This window comes from Canis lupus, chromosome 12, assembly GCF_003254725.2.
Source record: "Canis lupus dingo isolate Sandy chromosome 12, ASM325472v2, whole genome shotgun sequence".
NCBI lineage: Eukaryota > Metazoa > Chordata > Mammalia > Carnivora > Canidae > Canis > Canis lupus.
The window spans coordinates 8,202,516-8,223,409 of record NC_064254.1 but is presented as its reverse complement, the minus strand read 5'-3'; the positions used below and the strand labels follow the sequence as shown (position 1 = coordinate 8,223,409).

The following is a 20,894-nucleotide window of genomic DNA, read 5'->3' as shown; positions in this document are numbered from 1 at the left end:
ATGAAGAAGAGGGCCCAGCCATCCCCCCTAAACTGCAGAGTCACAAGCAAATAAATGATGGGTGTCGTTTTGAGCTTCTAAGTTTTGGGGTGGTTTGTTACATAGCAGTAGATAATGAGAACACCGGGTGGGCTTGCCCCGAGCTAGCAACTTTCTGCCAGGCTTTAGAGAGAGAGCAGAAAGGCACCAAGGCACACTAGACAAGCACCTGGGCAGCATGCATAGGGCTGTCCACTACAGCGCGACTGACACCCGAAGCGGGAGAAGGGATTGGGACAGGAGATACAAATAACATCTGTTTCCTTGAATCTAAAACTGTTTGAAGAAGTAGCACAGCTGAGACCAAACGCCGGCAGGTTTTATAATTTCTTACCTAGGATCACAGTATTTTTTTACTTTCAAGATATCAAAGCCCCTTCTATTTTGGGGTCTCTAACTATGTTTATATCCTCTCTGCTATACTGAAACAGTACTCGGAGGCCTGGGGCCTGCTACCATCTAGCAGCGTGACCTAAATAGCCACGTCTGCCACTTTTGGGATCCTTACCACACACGGGCACTCACCAGGGCACTTTATGCCCCTGGTCTCATTTAATCCCCACAACATTATCCACATTTGGAAGCTGAGGCTCAGAGCAGTTATGTAACTTGCCCAAAGTCACACAGCTAGAAGCCTAGCCTCAATTCTAAGCTGAGAAGCCCCAGTCTGGGTTATTAACTACCACATCTGCCTGCCAGGGCATGGCTCTCCTGAGCTCAAGGGAGAGCTGCCCAGGGAGGGTGCCCTGGCCGCGATTCCCAGCCAGTCATCATCCACAAGACTGGTGAAGTGACCCAATCGGCGAATCCCAGCCCTTGTGGCGGTGACTACCCAAAATCACCAGGGGATTCCTGGGCTCTGCCTTGGGAAATTCTGAATCAGAAGGTCTGGGGTAAAACCTTGGAAATACCCAGGTTCTGGAAACACCTGGCTGGAGATCCGAGAGGTCAGGTCCCTCTGTGTTTCTGGCATCCCCTGGCAATCCATCCCTGCCTGTGTTTTCATTCTGCATTGAAATCCATGTTTACCTGCAGTTTTGTGAAACTTCCTCATCATTCTTTGATTCCTTCACCTGCAGTTCTGGCCAGCTGAGCAGCTCTGCTTGGGGTGTTGACATCACACTCCATTCAATTCAAATGACCTGTATTTGTTGTCTCTCTTAGGTTACCTGGAACATCTGATGTTGGTGACGAAGGAGGAAGGAAAATGAGGAAAAGATGATTACCTAGCGGGCTGTCAGGCTCCCTCACTGTCTATCTGCTCAGATTCCCATCCTCAATAGTTCACTTCAGTAAAGGTTCTGACTCAGTGCTCTGAAGCCTACTCACTGGCTCATGAGAGCTCATAGTTACAGTTTTAGACATGTTACAAGCTGATTGCATTAGAAGTTAAATTATATAGAAATACAAGTGATATTAAGAACAAATGTAATAGATATGCAAAACTCATTATTTCCTAATTAAGTGTCACTGTTATTCATGCTTTTGAGTATATTTGCAACTCCTGGAGGTATATGGAGGAACTATTACATAATGGTGTACTACTGTGTTTCTCTCCCTAACTTCATGTTTTGTGACATCGTTTTGGTAGCTTAAAATCCACCATTATGGGAGAATTTGCACCATGCAAATGGGTAGACATGACAAACTAGGGCTCTCCCTTCTTTAGAGAGCTAGATGTTCAATATTTACCAGCACATCGTCACACTGACTGCCTTCTGGACTGGCCGTGTGGACTGGGTGTGGGGTGGGGAGCCGTGAGGTTTTGCCTACCTTGGAAAGAAGCATGTCTGGATTTCAGGGAGATCATAGCTCATGAAGAGTCACATGTATCCCCTGGAGACTGTTGCTTATAGCTGTGAACCATTTGACCCACCTTAGCAAAGCTGATTGGACTAGAGGAAACCCCAACCGAGATGCACCAGTGAGATGAACGTGCTAGACATTCAAAGTGAGAATATTGAGAGACTGAGACAGTGAGTTGTGGGGAGCACCAGTAAGGTCATGGAGGTTTGGGAGTGATGGCAGACATTTGGGGTCATGTGTGATCCAGAAGAAGAAGAAGGTGTGCAGAGAGAAGCAGGAGGTCAGAGCAGACACATAGTAAGAAAGACAGAGACAAGGGACTGGACAGGCTTTGCTTCCCTTGAGAGTTGTAGCCTTTAACCTTACATGGAACCTCACCTTTTATAACTAATGGGCCTTGATCAATACAATGGGACTTGAACAGCCCATACAAAAGCCTATAAGCACTAAAGACCCAGATGCACCCCTCACTTTGTCCCCAAACCCCCACATTGTCTTTGTAAGACACTGAGTTCCCTGCCATTCAGGGTACTCAGGCAAAGGGTCAGTGTCCATTCCTTGGAGATGTTGGTGGTTGACCTCATAGGTCCTGCTCAAACACATGATTCTGAATTTCCACAATGGGAAGGCATAGGGGTATTTTAAGATTGTTTTTTCTCCTTCTTGGCACCCAGTGCCCCATGCCTAACACCTGGTCCCTGGCAAGGAAGTCTGTACCCCTGGGGATGGGAGTGAGGCATACAGTAAACAAAGAGCACGAGAATGTTTCTTCTGTCCCTGCTCCCCATATCAGCACACACATCCCCATGTGGGGAGAAGGGCAGGGGGCTGGAAACAATGGGAACCTATGAGTCATGGGGGTAGGCAGGATAATGCTTCTCCAAAAAAGCTCTGCTAGCCATGTCCGGAGTTACTGACGTAGGCAGCTGCCAGGCAGTGACACCTGGAATGACCCTCAGTTCTGGGCATTCACTTGCCCTGCCCTCGATGACCTGAGTTTTCTTTTTATCTTTTAGTTCAGTTTTTATTTTTAGCAAAGTGATATATATAAAAATACTTTCAAAAAGTCAAAAAATACTATGCAGACGGTAATGGAAAACAGCCATCGCCTGCCTCACTCTTTTCCATCCCCAGTCTCCAGAGGCAACTTCTTTTAGACTTTTCAACCATTTCTTACTTTTCTTCCACTTCTCTGAATAACATATAGCTATTTTTGTCCCCTATTATTATTTTTGTTATCCGGCTTTAGCAAACGATTATCTCCCTACTAGAAAAGATGGGGATTAGCTCCCACGCACCTGCCTAGCCTTTCTACCATAGTTAGATTTCAATTTATGGTTAGATCCCAATTCTGTGTTCACAATATTATGATATGTAAATACTACCTAATGTACTTGGGTACCCTTTCTTGCATTCATTTTGTTTTCCACATGTTTTGTTTGTTTGCTTAATTTTGCATGTTCCTGTCACTAATTCATTGCCAAGCCCCCTGTTACAATTGCAAAACTTCTCCCAGAATTATCCATCAGGTCCATTTGTTTATGTCTTGAATTTCTTTCAGAACCAAACATCTTTCTGCTCGCTACAGAGCTAGTACCCCGAGGTGTCCCTTCACAACTTGTTGGGGAGTCCCTTTGCCTCCTTCCTGCATGGGGGCCCCTGTTCTCTGAGTCCTTTGCCTTCTGTCTTTCTTTGCTTACTTCCTTGTCTGATGGAGCACTTCCTTCAGTAGCTTTCTGAGAAATGGTGCAAACGAGATACAATATTTGAGATCTTGTATGTCTAAAAAGATCTTTATTCTACCTCCAGCTTGATTGATAGCTGGGCTGGGTATCTAATCCTAGGTTGGAAATTGTTTCCTTCAGAATTTCAAGTGTTTTTTTTTTTCCCTTTGTTTTCCAGCTTCCTGTGTGGTTGAAGAGAAGCTCAGTGAAATTCTAACTCCAGGACCTTTGTATGTGACCTGTGTTGGTGTTATCTTTTCACCCTGGGAACTTTTTGTGAACTCTTTAGCTATGGATGCCCTGGTCTGTATATATTTTTTTTTTTTAAGATTTTATTTATTTATTCATGAGAGACATAGGCAGAGGAAGAAGCAGGCTTCCTGCAGGGAGCCCAATACGGGACTCGATCCCAGGACCCCAGGATCACGACCTGAGCAAAAGGCAGATGCTCAACCACTGAGCCACCTGTGTGCCCCAAGTCTGTATATTCTTGAGTTCACTGCTTAGCTGTCAGGTTCCCCTTTGATCTAGAAACTCATGCCACTTGGCTCCTTTCTGCTTATTATGTTATGTATATTTTCAGTTAGGATTCTGGGGCTGGTTCTCTGATCTTTTAATCTTTATTTTTGTCTTCTTATCCTATTTTCAAGAGGATTTTCCTAACTTTATCATCAATACTCTTATTGATTAAAAAGAAAGTCTTCTACTTTATTTTTTTAAATATGTATTTATTTGTGAGAGATACAGAGAGAGAGAGGCAGAGACACAGGCAGGGGGAGAAGCAGGCTCCTTGTAGGGAGCCTGATGTGGGACTTGATCCCAGGCCCCCGGGATTGCAAATATGCAGAAGAGTTGAAAAAAATAATATAGTTAACATTCTTTTCCTGACATTTAGGTCAGTGCTATTTAATAGAAATATAATGTGAGCCATGTAGGTAATTTTAAACCTTCTAGCAGTGGGCCCCTGGGTGGCTCAGATGGTTAAGCATCTGCCTTTACTTCATGTCATGGTCCCGGGGTCCTGGGATTGAGCCCTCCATCAGGCTCCCTGCTCAGCGGGGAGTCTGCTTCTCCCTCTGCCCCTCCCCACTGCTTGTGCTTTCTCCCTTCACACTCTCTCTCAAATAGATAAAATATTTTAAAAGAAAATAAAAATAACCCTACTAGCTACATTAAGAAGGTAAAAAGGAACATGTGAAATTAACTTTGATATTTTATTTCAAAATATATTTTAATAAATATTTATTAAAACATTATTATGATAAATTTACATTCTCTTTTTTTGTACTAAGACTTTGAAATCCAGTGTGTACTTTATGATCACAGCATATCTCAATTCAGATGATGTCAAGTGCTTAGGTGGCTAGTAGTTACTGTATTAGACAGCACAGGACTAGATTGAATATTGTTATTATGTATTTATATATGAACTATCGATTATGGTAGAGCCATCTGGAAGGAATTTGTAGGTCATATTACACTTGATTTTTAACATTTTTAAAAAGATTTATTTATTATTTATTTATTTATTTGAGAGAGAAAGAAAGAGAGAGAGAGGGAGTGAGCAGGGGAGTGGGAAGAGGGGGAGGGGGGAAGGGGAGAGGGAGAGAATCTCAGCAGACAACCTCCTGAGCGTGGAGCCCAATGCAGGGCTCCATCCCACAAACTCAAGATCACTACCTGAACTGAAACCAAGAGCAAGATATTCAACCAACTGAGCCATCCAGGTGCCCTTACACTTGATTTTTATTTATTTATTATTTTATTTTATTTTATTTTATTTTATTTTATTTTATTTTATTTTATTTTATTTTATTTTGATTTCATTTATTTATTCATGAGAGACACAGAGAGAGGCAGAGACATAGGCAGAGGGAGAAGCAGGCTCCATGCAGGGAGCCTGATGTGGGACTCGATCCCGGGACTCCAGGATCCCGCTCTGAGCCAAAGGCAGATGCTCAACCGCTGAGCCACCCAGTTGTCCCCTCACTTGATTTTTAAATACTTTAGGCTGCATATCCTAAAATAAAAAATGTTCTGCTACAGAATCACACCACCATTAACATCCCTAACATAATTAATAATCCCATAATATCTTTAATATCTTGTCCAGATCCCAATTGTGTCCACATTTTCTTTTATAGCTGGTCTATTTTAACTGAGATCCTATCTAGTTTTATTCAGCTGTAGGGCTCCTTAGTCTTTTTAAAATCCATGATAGTTTCTTTATCTGTTTCTCTTACAGCATTGACATTATTTTAAGAGTCTCGGTGAGCTGTCTTACAGAGTACCCAACATTCTGGATTTGTCTGTTTCCTCACGATGTCATTCAAATCATCCCTCCACTCTCTGTATTTACTGGAGACTAGAAGTAAGATTATGGTGAGATTCAGGTTAAATGTTTTTAGCAAGGATGCAAATAGGTTGCTATCATATTTTTAATTTTCAAGAGCTATTTTTTATTCATGAATGTTCCTTTTTTATAGTGTCCTATTCTTGTTTCAAAGGTTACAGCATTTTTCTTATCTCTGAGAGTATTATCTGTAAGAGACAAAAAAAAAAAGATTCTGCTTTCTGCATCATCTCAGACTTATGTTTTTTTCTTATTTGCTTACTTTGGTTTCCATTTTCATAGTGATGCCTCTTTTCCATTACCCAGTGACTCCTGGCTGTCTATTCATCGTTAAGACTGAGTCTCTGATCATAGGAGCAGGGCTTCTGCCTCGTGCACTTGGTGGCAAGCTGACCTTTTCACTGAGAACCCTCCTCAATGTAGGGTTTTTCTCTCGGGCCACTATCCCTAAAGAGAATCCCCAGAATGTGCCAGGATATGTACACCTGTTTTCAATATTCCGATGTGGCGTGGAGAAGGGCTTCAGGGAACTTAGTGTTCCATGTTCAGAGTGGCACTTAATTCCCTGCTTCAGCTGTGTAAACTTCTCTGCTAGTAAGCAAGCCCTTTCTTGCAAGCACTTTCTGCTAAGGTGGGGAAGGCAGTGTCCAGCCATGCAAGAAGACAGAGGAGGATGGGGCGCCTGGGTGGCTCAGGTCGTGATCCCAGGGTCCTGAGATCGAGCCCTGCGTCAGGCTCCCTGCTCAGTGGAGAGCCTGCTTCTCCCTCTCCCTCTGCCGCCCCCCACCCTGCTCCTGCCCTCTAGCTCACTCTCTCTGGAATAAATAAATAAAATCTTGGAAAAAAAAAAAAAAAGAAGAAGAAGAAGACAAAGCGAGAGGTGGCCTGGGGCTATCACTCCTCCTTTACCCACTTCCATTCCAACCAGTCCTCTTCAGCCTCACCTGCACCCCCCTTTTCAGAGGGATCTCCTGTTGCCAAATGCTGAGCCATTCAAGGCAGCCTGCTTCTTGTTGCCAGCCTGCCCATCCTTCATCCCCCCACCCCAGGCAGTTACCCGGCAGCTTCTCCGAGGCTAAGTAACCTGTCCATCCTTTGTCAGCTTCCAGAATTTTGCTGCCTACAGGCCAACTCCTTTCCTTTTGTCCTTGTGGGCGATGCCTTCTTCTGATCATCTTGGACATAAAAAAAAGTGGGCATCCTCCATGCTTTCTCTCCACTGATGGCCCATTCTCTGCAGGTGAAACCTGAGGCTTAGAGATCCCACATCCAAATTCCAACCCCACTAAGAAAGCAGCAGCCACAGACCCGGGAGAAGCTTGACCCTTAGAAGCTCTGCTCTGCGACCCAGCACCTGGGGAGTGGGGCTCCAGGACCTTGATTTTGACTGACACTAGAGTTCTGGGATGGTCCCTCTGTCCCAAGCCAGTTCCTGCATGGCCCCCTTATGTCCCCAGACTCCTACACAATTCTTGGGGCTTGCTTGTCCTCCTCTGCCTTCCAGGGCCTGGTCCTCCCTTTGGCCTTCTATACCTGCTTCGTTCTCTCCCTCCTTTTAGTTATTTTTTCTCTTTTTATCTCATTTTCTCACTCTCACTATCTCTTCTTCCTTCTTTTTTCCCTCCCACCTGTTTCTCTCTTTACCGTGTTCCCCCGTTCTCTCTCCCCTCTTTTTCTCCATCCATCCCTGACTTCTTCCTTCAGAAAATCAGGATATTTTCAATCTATTCCAGTGGTTCTCACCCAGGGTTAATTTCCTCTGCTCCCCCAGGAAACATCTGGCAACTGGGGAGGTGCTTGGTGCTACTGATACCTAGTGGAGAGAGGCCAGGAATGTTGCCAAACATCGTTCAATGCACAGGACAGACCTCACGACAAAGACCTATCCAGCCCCAAAATATCACAGCGCCAAGGTTGAGAAACCCCGATCCCCCCCCCAACCCCTACTTCATACACTCTCCCCAGTTCCTCTCAGAGAAAACAAGAGGTGAGAGCAGAGGCCCAGAAGGGGAGCCACTGCCAGCAGCCAGCTGTGATGAGTAGCCCAGACTGTGGGTGGGACGCAGCCCCAGGAACCCCTGGTGTTGGTTTTGGCCTTCTCAGAGTCAGACAATCTGGTGGGAAAGTGCTCCTTGTCCACCCCAGCTGCTGCTGCCAGCTGTTTACCTGGCTGTGGGACCAGCCCTGGTCCTGGCTCAGGAGCAGGTGATGACAACACAGCCAGCCCACTCCCCACCCCACTGGCCTCTCCCACCACTCTGAGGACAGAAGGAGTAGCCTTTGACAACTGTGAGCAGTGGAAACCTACTTCCTCCTGAGCCTGTCCTACCAGCCTACCACAAACCCTCCTACAACCCAGTGTGTGGTGTCATGGGGGGTGCGGGGCAGGCCACCTCTCATGACTGTAACCCTACACTACCAGAGCCTCCACAGGCTGCGTCAACTTCCTGAAGTTGGTAGGAATGGGAGCAGATTGTGGGGCTGGCCAGAACCCAGCCCTGATGAGCTCAGTGAAGGGGACCAGGGCAGCTCAAAGCCAAGAGGAGAATCCTAGGGACGCCTAGTTGGGTGCCCTGACTCCAGCTCTACCTTCAGATTCTGTGTCACCCTCTGTGGCCCCTCAATACCCATTCTCCCACTTTCACATGTAATAAAATTTTCAGCTAGGTGCACACTGCCCAGCTGCAGACTTCATTTCCCAGACTCCCTCTCGGCTAGGTGTGGCCACAGGACTAAGTTCTAGCCAATGAGACATGAGCAGAAGGGCTGGGCACAACATCTAGATTGCACCTCTAAAAGGAAGGAGGGCCTAAATGTGATGGCAGGAGCTGCTGCCTCCATTTCGGATCATATGAAGCTACGTGTTGAGGATGGGAGAGCAAAAAGGTAGAAGACACCCGGAGCTGCCCTCCTAACTGTACCATCTACTCAGACTTTGACACGAGAGAGAAAAGAAATTATTTCCTGTTTAAGTCTCTATATTTGGGGGTCTCTCTCTCTCTCTTTTTTTAAAGATTTACTTATTTATTTGAGAAAGAGAGAGAGAGCAAGCATGGGTGGGGAGAGGAGCAGAGGGCGAGGGGGAAGCAGGCTCTCTGCTGAGCAGGAGCCAGACCTGCGTCTCAATCTCTGTATGGGAGAACATGACCTGGGCCAAAACCAAGAGTCAGATGGTTAATAGGCTGAGCCACCAAGACGCCCCTGGGGGTCTCTTTTTAATAGCAGCCTTAATGTGTCCCAGCTAAATTAACTCCTCATTAAAGTCTTAACGCGAGCTACTCCCAGCCCAGGCAAAGTAGGTGTCACTTCTTGCACCTTTCAAATGAAAAATTCTCGACCCAAGGTCACAGTTATAGTTCATTCATGATGGAGCTGAGGCTTGAGGCCAGGTTCAAAGCATTGGCATGGATGAAGCCCAAAGTTCTTTCCATTTCTGGCATTCTGGGATTCTCTGAAGCCTATTATGAATCAAAGGGTATGGAAGGCACCAGGGAACTCTAGCTCCCCAGAGACTTTTATACCCACTGTCACCCGATACAGTGGTCTTGCCTCCCTTTCTGCCCTCCAGCCACAGTGATCTTAGTTCCTCACACTTGCCTCAGGGCCTTTCCTCATGCTGTTCCCTCTGCCTGGAATATGCTTCTCTCCCCTTTTCACCAAAGTAACCTCTTCAAATGCAGCTCAAGTGACCCTGCAAGAAAGCCTTATCTGTCAGTCCCACTAGCCCGAGAACTCCCTGAGAGCAGGGACGGTGTCTGGTTTTTGCTTATTACCCATGCCAAGCATGGTGCTGCAATAAACACGTGGGAGATGAATGAATGAACCCATCCGGGAAGCCAGACACGTAGCCTCGACCTGGAGGCTGGGAAATGGCTGGGCCGACTTCACAAGGTGCCTTCAGACTCTAGTGAAGTCTGCTGAGATGACATTGTCATCTGTGCCTTGTTCACGGGGAAACTCTCATCTGGGGCTCAAGGATGATCCATGGGTCTGGGTTGGACCCAAGACTCTGCATTTCTGAGAAGCTCCCATGTCATGTTGCTATGAATTATACTCTGAGGAACAAGACCCAAGGGGGCCTCAGAGTCCCTCCATCTGTCCTGCTCTGTCCGTGCAGGGATCCTTAGTGGAGAGAGGCAGGTCCTTTGTCCTTTCAGCCTTCCAGGACAGCATCCAAGATCAAGCAAGGCCTAGTCTGTTTACTCCAGAGGCGCCACACCACACACCTGGCAACTGCCCCCTGCATGCCCTGTCCCTGCTGCCAGTTACCACCTCCTTCCCTTTCTGGGCCAGCTTTCCTCCATCTTGGCATTGGTGGCTGCGGTGACACCCTTGGACCCGAGCCACCCCTTTAAAACAGAAAGACTGTGTGTGTGTATGTGTCTATGTCCGTGTGTACGTGTATGTTTAGGAAGGTTATATCAGAAACGGGAGTATAACCTTGTCCACGGGTGTACGTATGTGCGTGTGTGTCTATCTGTCTGTCTATAAGGTTTATCCATGGATCCTTTGGAATTGACCTCTGAGTGCGAATGCCTGGGCCTCTGTCCCTAGTGCTCTGAGTGTGCTTGAGGGGAAGGCAGCAGGAAGGAAGGGCTGAGGCACCGGCTGCTTCATCCCTGCACCTCCCTGTTCACCTTGGCTGAATAAACATCTTGTTTGTCCATCAGGCAGTAGCCCTAGGGCTTACACTCCCCCAGTGCCCCCCGCAGGGCTCAGGACTGGCTAGACCTGCACAGGAAGTCTGACTGGACCATAATCCGGGTGGGGAGTGCCAAGGCAGGGGGCGCCATGCCAGGCCTGTTGATGGGACCAGCCGGTGCTGAGGCCAGATGTACCTTCATCACACTGTGTGGCTCAGAATGCAGCCTTCTCACCTCACCACCCCCACCTCCCTGGCGCCACCCAAGAGCACAATGGGGCCACTTGAGAGCAAGATCCCATCTGTGAAACCTGTCTTCTGGGTAGGAGTTCCCAGATACAGCCAAGGAAGGCTCTGGGACTCCCGTGTACAATGGCACGTGAGCTCCAGCACCCCATCTTCTCTGCCAGGGCCTGCTGTGACCAGGTTGAGGGCAGGGGATCCAGCAGCTTCTCAACTCATACCCCATTCTTCCCTCGCTAGAGACATCTAGTAAAAGCAAAGACAGCTTCGAAAGAGAGTGAGCTCCCCATCTCCCAACCTGTCTGGGAGATGGGTGATCTGGCCACTGGTCCTTCTGCAGTCAGAGAGGTCAATTCTTCACTCCTCTGCCTCCAGCCTGATCGAGCTGCGAGGAAGGCAACTGGTCCTGAGTTTAAAGAGTGCGAGAAAGGCTGACTTCACAGCTTCTCTGTGTCCCTCGACTTTGTGGAACATCATAACTTCCTTCCCTCCAGCTGCCATTTGGACAGAGTTACTTCAGGGTTCAGACTCCAGTTGATGAAATGAATTGGAGTGGCTTTTCTCCTGGAACAGAAAGTGACTAGCGTCATGCAAGTGACAGAAGGATATTTTCTAAACATTATCGGAATTGAACCCCATTTGGGATCCCCTCCTGTCCACCCCTGGTCCCAGCCCAGAGCCCCAAACAAGTGCAATGGATCACATCTCTGGAAGATGTCAAGGCCTGGGATATCTCCACTTTGGGCTCTGAAGTCAAGACAGGTGTGTGTGTGTGTATGTGTGTGTATGTGTAGCAGGAATTCTCTGCCTCTTGGCCTGGCCTCATGGGGAGCTTGGACAGCTTGTGGTCAGCTCCACTGCTCCCCTCCCATCCTGCCCCTGAGATGTCTTCAGCCACTGTGCTCCTCATCCTTCCACGTCTGGCTTCCTTAGCAGCCAGATGATGTATTAGGACAGCAAGGCCGGGAGGAAGCAGCTCCAAGGTGGTGAAGCTCACACCCCAACCCAGTGGCCACAGAGGACACAGCTGCTGGAGAGGACAGTCACACTCAGAGCCTCAGAGGGCCCATTGGATTCAAGTCCCTGGAGTTCAGGTGAGCTCTTGAACCTCACCCCGAGCAGCTCAACTTCAAGATCTTACTTGACGCATCCCTGAGTTGGGATCTCCAGGGTTCTTGGAGTTTGGACTGTGTTATGCATTTATTGAGATTGGGTCTTGAGTGTTTTTAAGTCTTCTTCTGAATGTCTGCATGTGGATGTGTGCATGAATGTGTTTCTGCATGTGCGCACACACGAGGAAGAGAACGAAGCAGAGAGACAGAAAGAAATAGAGGCAAGACGGTGGCAGGAAGACAGAAGGACACCCTCAGAGACCCATAGAGATCAGAAAGGTGTGTCTCTCCCCTTAAACTAGATCTCTTCCCTCAGCGAGGCTGCGTCTTCCCTCTTCGGGAAGAAGCTCCCTGAAGACAAGACTGTGTCTCCCCCTCAGACTGAGGCTCCCTGGGGAAGGACTGTTCCTTTCTGCTCTGACCAGGGCTCCCTCAGAAGCTGATCTTCCCAGGAATGAAGAACCGCAAGCAGTGTGTGTGTGTGTACCATGAGTTGTGTGACTGGTACACTTGCCTTGAGTCTTCAGAAACGTCTGTAGAAACACGTAGGAAATAAATGCACTCTGTTTCTGGGTGGAGTTTGGGAGACCCAGCCTGAATGTCTTCTTTAAGGGAGATGACTTGGGTGGGTTTTAGAGCTGGGACTCTCCCCAGGGCTGCCAACTAAATCCTGCCTCTCCGTCCTATTCTTTTGCTTTTCCCCTCTCTCCGCTGTGGGGGTGTGGAGGGTTGAGTCTGAGATCTGCGACCACCATGGGCATGGGCATGGCCATCCCTGACAGAGCGGGCCTTCTCCGGGAGTGTCAGTAAACCCAACTCATGGGAGCCAGTGAAGGGCCCAGGGGCAGCCTGCTCCAGGCTTGGCACAGCAGCACTTCTGGGGGCCTCTGCCTGGCCATGCACACAATGGCCCTCTCAGTGAGCATCCGTCGGCCCTGCATGGATCCAGAAGGGGAGGCCCCTTCTTGCCTGTCATGATGCCTCCTTGGAGGAGGAAGAGAGGACGGATCCAGGAACCAGGAAAGGGACAGAAGAGATGGCTGAGGAGTTCTAAGAAAATGGACACCAAATCACGACAAGGGCGGCATACGGGCACAGCAACTATAAAACTGGACAAAGGAGAGGTGAGTTTTTTATCCTGTCTTGCCATTTTTGCTTTGTCACAGAACAAACAGAACTCCCACTAGAACTTACGCTTCTTGAAGGCTGGGATCTTTATTTTGTTCGCTATTGTGTTTGTTCACTGTGCCTGGCACATAGTAGGTGCTCAACTAATACTTGTTGAGTGAGTGACAGATTCTCAACTGGTGTGGTTTCATGGACTTCTGGACTCTTCTGTCCTGTTTCTGACTGTTATAGGAGTTTCCTCTGCTCCTCACCCCGCTCACATACCCCATATGCCCAGTGCAGACCGGGGTGGCCCTGGAGGCCAGGAGATGATGCTGGGTTTCAGGATTGACGCTGCTCCTCTTGACGTGTGTTCAGGCAAGTGTCTCTGCTCTTGGGTCTCAGTGTTTCCAACAAAAGGAGAATCGGCTAATGTAGTGATTTACCAAGACTTCTCGGCCCCCCTCAGTGGTGGTGCCCTTTCTTCAAAAGAAATCTCAATGCCCAAAGTACAAAAGAGCTGATACTAGAAAGTCTCTGAAGGGAGCGGCTAGACTCCAGTTTGCCCCCTCCTACTCTCCCCCCTCCTCAGATTCCCTGGATCCAGTCAGCCCCTTTGCGTCCACTTTGAGAACCCCTGGAGGGCCTGATCTCTCAGAATGCTAAGATCCCCAGGAAGGGGAGAGAAGGAGGGAGCAGGAAGGGGTGGAGCGGACCCGCTCTGCCCACGGTGCCCAGGGACCAGCAGAAGAGGTGGCCCATGTGGACTTCATCTTAACTCAGTCCCCAGGGAGGCCGGAGTGAGGGCCTCCTGTGTGTGTTCGTGGTGGGAAATGGGGGGGACTCTTCCAGCATCAAAACCAGCCCCAGCTCAGGAAACGCTGGAGCGACCAGTCTGAGTCAAATGTACGCACCCCGGAAGGTGAGGAGTCTCTCGGTGGAGGAGGGGCATCTGGGACAGGTCCTGCCCCCCCCCCCCCCGCCCCCCGCCCCAGCTCTGAGAACTTGGGGAAGCAGCCGCTCCCCACTCCTGCGGACCTCGAGCTCCAGAGGGCCTGCAGACCATCACGCGGGCGCTACTGCCCCCTTGTGGTCACTCCGGCAGCAACGCTGATGCTTCTGTCCCTCTGGGATGCTCCGAGCGCCTGGGGAGGGATCAGGACCCGGAACCCCAAGGTGACTCTGCCTCTGGCTTCATTTTCTCCCTCGGGTCTAGCGTCTCAGCACGGCAACCTCCAGAAACCAAAGCCTCGTGGTGTGGTGAACCCAGCTCCGGGCTGAAGCTTCAACACTTCTGCCCTCATCATGATGTGTGTCCTGGATAAATCCGATAACCTCTCTGGGCCTCCACATCCTCATTTATAAGTTGAGACTAACAGTCTCCGTCCTGCTAGCAGCCTCAGGCCCCGTGGTGAGGCCTGCATAAAGCCCGGGGCAGGTACCCCGGATCTGAAACAGGAGTCAATGTCAAGACGGGCGCAGAAAGGGGCAGGGTGAGGGCGCCTGGGTGGCTCAGTCGGTTCCGCATCTGCCTTCAGCTCAGGTCATGATCCCAGGGTCCTGCATCGGACTCCCTGCTCAGTGGGGAGCCTGCTTCTCCCTCTCCCTCTCCCTGCCACTCCCCTACTTGTGCTCATGTTCTCTCTCTCTCTCTCTCTCTCTCTCTGTCAAATAAACAAATAAAAATCTTAAAAAAAAAATAAAGGGGCAGGGTTGGAAGCAATGCTGGGAAGTTTGCAGGAGATAAGGTGAAAAGGAAAGCAGGAAGGAGGAACTCAGCTGGGGTGCCTGCAGAGACAGGCCCTAGGATCCCTCAAACCTTGCCTTTAACAAACCCATCTGGGGGTACCTGGGTGGCTCAGTAGGTTAAGCCCCAACCTTCAGCCCAGGTCATGATCCTGGAGTCCTGGGACCAAGCCTCCAATCAAGCTCCCTGCTCAACGGGGAGTCTGCTTCTCCCTCTCCCTCTGCTACTCCCCTGCTCATGCTTGCTCTCTCTCTATCAAATAAATAAATAAATAAAATCTTTTTAAAAAAAAATCTATAAAACCTCATCTTATACCCCTGTCCCTCCAGCCCGCCCCCCCCCCCTTTGAGTGTCACACTGACCCTTTGGCAGAATGCCGCAATGGGACGCCAGGACCCTCACGGCCACTGCACTCCAGATGCCCAGGGGCCATTGCATTTATTCTCCCCAGCCCTGCGATCTGTAGAGCAAGGGTCGCCCTGCCTCCAGGTTTCCAGCCTCATTTCCCTGCGACCTCCAGCTCCTACCTACTGCCCGATTCCAAAGCTACTTCTACATTTTCGGGTACTTGTTGCAGCAGTGGCCCAGAGCCCCGGAAGCTAGGAGCGAGGCATGGACAGACAGATTCTCCCTCCAGAGGAACCAACCCCACGGGCACCTTATCTCGGCCTCCTGGCCTCCAGAACTGAGACAGCATTTCTGTTGCTTTAAGCCACCCGGTTTGTGGTCACCAACTAATACCCACCGCTCCAGCCTCTTTTAGCTCCCTGTCCTACTCCTGTCCCCAGGACAGCCCGTCTTCTTCGGTGTCTCCAGCCGGCTCTGTTCACTCCTGCGATGTCCACCTGTGCGTGTCCTCAGTGGTCCCAAAGTGGGTCTTGAGGCCCCTCATGGTTCCATGAGTTAGGTCCCCATCGCTGTCTGGATGATAACTGTTCTAGCTCCCACGTCCCGCCCTTGTCACATGCCAGCCTTGGGCTCAGATGCTTTACTGGCTTTCTCTTGTTGAGTCTTCACATGAGGCAAGTGCCAACATTATCCCAATCTCCCAGATGAAACTGAGGTTCAGAGAGGCTCAGGAACTCGCCAAAGTCACACAGCTGGGTCATCTTGGTGGAAAGTCCACTCATACGACCCGCACCCTCCAGCCTCTCACTCCCTCTTGTCTTTCTCAGAGACACCATTTCCACCACCTGTGCACGCTTCCACCTGGATAGCCTGAGGTCTCCCCAAGTTCATAGTGTCTGGAACAGGCCTGATGGTCTTTTTCCCTTCCCTTAGCTCCCCTCCCTCACACAGACTGAGCAGCTCCTCCTGACACTTCCTGCAATGGCCTTAGAATCCCCTGGGCTGGAGACCTGGCTTCCTCTTAGCTGTGCTCTGAGTGGGACCCCTTCTCCTTTTTGAGATTCCAGCGTTTGTTTTTATTTTTTTTTAATTTTTATTCATTTATTTTTTTCAGCATTTGTTTTTAATTTAAGAACTTTACTGATCATTTTTTTAAAAAATTTAAATACAGTAATACTTTTTTTTTGGTGTACAATTTTCTGAATTTTAACACGTGCCTAAATTGCTGGGTTTTTATTGAGGTATAACTGACATACATTATATATGTTTCAGGTGTGAATATAATGACTCAATGTTTGTATATATTGCAAAATGATCACCACAATAAATCTACTTAACATCTGTCACCATAAAATTACAGACTTTTTTTTCATGTGATGAAAACTTTTAAGATTTATTCTCTTAGCAAATTTCAAATATGCAGTATAGTATTATTAGCTATAGTCACTATGCTGTATACTACATCTCCAGGGCCGATTTATTTTATGACTGGAAGTTTGTCTCTTCTGAGCCCCCTTTATTCATTTTGCCCCCCACACCCCACCCCTACCTCTGGCAACCATCAGTCTGTTCTCTGCATCTATGAGCCAATATTTTTATTTTTGTTTTAGATTCCACATATAAGTGAGATCACACATTTTCTTCTATGTCTAACTTATTTCATTTAGCATAATGCCCTCAAAATCCGTTTATGTTGTCACAAATGGCAACACTTCCTTCTTTTTTATGGCTGAATTATGTCTTATTATCTATCTGGCCATCTAGCTAGCTAGCTAGCAAGCTGTCTACATTTACTTCATCCATTCATTCACTATGGACAATTAGGTTGTTTCCATATCTTGCCTTTTCAAATAATGCTGCAATGAACATGGGAGTGCACATATCTTTTCAAGCTAGGGTTTTCATTTCCTTCAGAAAATACCCACAAGTGGAATTGCTGGATCATATGGTAATTCTATTTGTTATTTTTGAAGAAACTCCACACTGTTTTCCATAGTGATTGCACCAATTTACATTCCTACCAACAGTGCACAAAGGTTCTCTTTTCTCCACATCCTCTCCAACTCATTATTTCTTGTCTTTTTGGTAATAGTCATTTTGCATTTCCCTGATTAGTGATGCTGAGCACCTTCTCTTGCACCTGTTTGTCCTATGCATGTCTTTTTCAGAATAATGTTTATTTGGATACTCTGCTCATTTTCAAATCAGATTGCTTTCTTGTTATTGTCTTGAGTTCGTTGTATATTTTGATATTAGCTCTATCAGATATAAGATTTGCACATATCTTCTCCCATTTAGTAGGTTGCCATGCCATTTCATTTTGTTGATGGTTTCCTTCACTGTGTAGAAGCTTTTTAGTTTGATGTAATTCCACTTGTTTATTTTTGCTTTTGTTGCCTCTGCTTTGGTGTCAACTCCAATAAATCATCACCAAGTCTGATGTCAAGGAATTTACTGCCTGTGTTTTCTTCTAGGAGTTTTATGGTTTCAGATCAAGGTTTTAATCTATTTTGAGTTAATTTTTGTGCATGGTATAGGATACTGGTCAAGTTTCAGTTGTTTGCATGTGGCTGTCCAGTTTTCCTAACAACATTTATTGAAGATATTGTCCTTTCCCCATTGTATATTCTTGACTTCTTTGTTGTAAATTAATTGACCATTTATGTGTGAATTTATTTCTGGGCCCTCTATTCTTTTCCACTGATATGTATGTCTGTTTTTATGCCAATACCATCCTATTTTGATTACAATAGATTTGTAATATAGTTTGAAATCGGGGAATGTGATGCCTCCATCTTTGTTCTTCTTTTTCTTTTTTCTTTCTTAAAGATTGTATTTATTTATTCATGAGAGAGAGAGAAGCAGAGACACAGGTAGAGGGAGAAGCAGGCTCCACACAAAGAGCACAATGTGGGACTCCATCCTGGGTCTCCAGGATCACACCCTGGGCCGAAGGCGACGCTAAACCCTGAGCCACTAGGGCTGCCCTGTTCTTCTTTTTCAAGATTGCTTTGGCCATCCAGGGTCTTTTTTATGTGTGGTTCCATGCAAATTTTAGGATTGTTTGTTCTATTTCTGTGAAAAAATGCCATTGCAATTTTGGTCGGGATTGTATTATATCTGCACATTGCTATGAGTAGTATGCACATTCTAATAGTATTAATTTTTCCAATCAATGTACGTGGAATATCTTTCCATTTATTTGTGTCTTCTTTAATTTCTTTTATTAATGTTTTGTAGTTTTCAGTACACAGGTCTTTCACTTTCTTGGTTAAATTTTTTTCTAGGTATTTTGTTCTTTTTGATGCAGTTGCAAGTGGGATTGTTTTAGTTTCTCTTTCTGATGGTTCATTATTAACGTATATAAACATAACTATTTTTATATATTGATTTTGTATTCTGTAACTTTACTGAATTCACTCATTCTAATAGTCTTTTGGTGAGGTTTCCTATATTTATCATTTGCAAAACAACAGTCTTACTTCTCCTGCTTGATTTGAATGCCTTTTGTTTTTGTTTTTGTTTTTGCCTAATTTCTTTGGCTAGGATTTTCAAAACCATGTTGAATAGAAGTGATGAGCATGGACATCCTTGTTTTCTTCCCGATCTTAGAGGGAAAGTTTTTAGCTTTTCACCGTAGAGTGTGTTGTTATTTGTGGCCATGTCATGATACATGGGCTGTATTATATTGATGTATATTCCCTCTATATCCACTTTGTTGGGAGTTTTTATCACAGATGTTGAATTTTGTCAAATGCCTTTTCTGCATTATTGAGGTGATCATATTAACATCTACATTCTTGTAACCATCACCACATACAGGATATGGAATAATTTCAACACCCCAAAGAATGCTAATCTCTGAAAACCATTGATCTGTTTTCTATTCTGTACTAGTTTCTTGTGGCTGCAATGACAAGTTACCATATACTTGGTGACTTGGAATAACAGAAATTTATTATCTCACAGTTCTGAAGGGCAGAAGTCCAAAATCAGTATCCACTAGGACTGAAATCAAGGTATAAGCAGGACTGCAATCCTTCTGGAGACTCCAGGGGACCATCTGTTCCTTTGGTTGCTGGCATTCTGATTCAGTCTTCAAGACTGACATCATCAAAATTCCCTCTCTATTCCATCTTCATATCACCTTTTCCTGTGTGAAATCTCTTTCTGTCTCTTTCTTATAAGGATAAGGACACTTATGATTGCATTTAGAGTCCACTTGGATAATCCAGGTTTATCACCCCATCTAGAGAACTTTATCTTATACACATTTCCAAAATACTGTTTTGCTAGATGAGTTAACATTTCCAGGTTCCAGGGATTAAGATGTGGGTACTTTTTTGGTGGTGGTGGTAATAGTGGGGAATAGCTTAGACTACCACATGTCCCTATCACCTTTTTCAAAAAGTTGTATAAATGAAATGATATAATATTTGGGACTAGTTTCTGTAACTGAGCACAGTGCGTTTTGAGACCTGTCTAATTTGTTGCATTCATCGATTGTTCATTCTTTTTTGTTAGTGAATAATATTTCATTGCATGGATATACCATAGTTTATCTATTCACAAGTTAAAGAACATTTGGATTATTTTCGATTTGGATGATTATGAATTGTGTTGCCATAAATACAGGTTTTGTATGAATATAAATTTTCATTCTCTAGAGTAAATACTTAGGAATAGGATAGCTAGGTTGTGTGGTAAGTGTATATATGACTGTAAGAAATTGCTAAACCATTTTCCAGAGTCACTGTACCACTTGGCATTTCCACTTCAATGTAGTAGAGTTCCAGTTGCTCCACATCTTTACTGGTACTTGATATTTTCAGTATTTTAAAAAATTGGACCATTTTAAGAGTTATAAAATGATATTCAATTGTGGTTTTAATTTTGTGTTTCTTTAATGACAGAATATTGAGCATCTTTTCATGTGTGTGTTTGCTATCTGTATATCTTCTTCTGGTGAAGCGTCTGCTGCTCAAATTTTTTGTCTTTTTTCATAAGGTTGTTTTCTTATTGTTGACTTTTGAGTGTTCTTTATATATTCTGGATATATTTGCCAGATATATGATAGGCAAATATTTTCTCCCACTCTGTGGCTTGAATTTTCATTCTTTCTACTGTGTCCTTAGCAGAGTAAAAGTTCTAAAGTTCAGCAAAGTTAAATTTATTTTATTTTTCTTTTATGAATCATCATTTTGGTGTCACTGTAAGAAATCTGAGAAAACTCAAGGTCATAAAGATTTTATGATGTTTTCTTGTAAGAATTTTATTGCTTTACATTTTATATTTGGATCCATGATTCACTTTAGTTAATTTTTGTATATGGTGTGAGGTAGGTTGAGGTTGAGGTTTAATACTTGGAAATCCAGCTGTCGCTAAGACCATTTCTTGAAAACATGCCACTGAATTACCTATACACCTTTATCAAAAATCAACTGATTATATTTCTGTGAGTCTGTTCCTGGACTATTTTTCCTCTGTTGAATTGTAGGTCTATTCTTTTCCTAATATATTGTCCTAATTAGTGTAGTGTATAGTATGTCTTAAAACCAGGTAGTGCAAAAAAAAAAAAAAAAAAAAAAAAAAAAAAAAAAACCAGGTAGTGCAAATTCTTCAATTTTGACTTTCTATTTCAAAATTATTTTGGCTACTCAAGTTCCTTTATCTTTCCATATAATTTGGGAAATCAGCCTGTCTATATCTAGAAATAATCTTATTTGTATGTGTCTTTGTAATTGCATATTCAAATTCATTCAGAGATAACATT

General features: G+C 45.7%; 1 long non-coding RNA gene across 3 annotated transcripts in view; it reads right to left on the bottom strand.

Moving 5' to 3' along the window:
• The window catches only part of LOC112641534 (uncharacterized), a 68,525-nt gene that overhangs the window by 3,022 nt on the left and 44,609 nt on the right, over positions 1-20,894 (bottom strand). The window contains exons 3-4 of one of the 3 annotated variants that reach the window (XR_004804168.2): positions 11,106-11,371; positions 1,069-1,217 (exon numbers count right to left, since the gene is read on the bottom strand). This is a non-coding gene — a long non-coding RNA (uncharacterized LOC112641534). Of the gene's footprint in view, positions 1-1,068; positions 1,218-4,298; positions 6,111-7,955; positions 9,614-11,105; positions 11,372-20,894 lie in introns of those variants that run through there. The other 2 variants (XR_007401120.1, XR_007401119.1) reach the window with 2 other exon arrangements.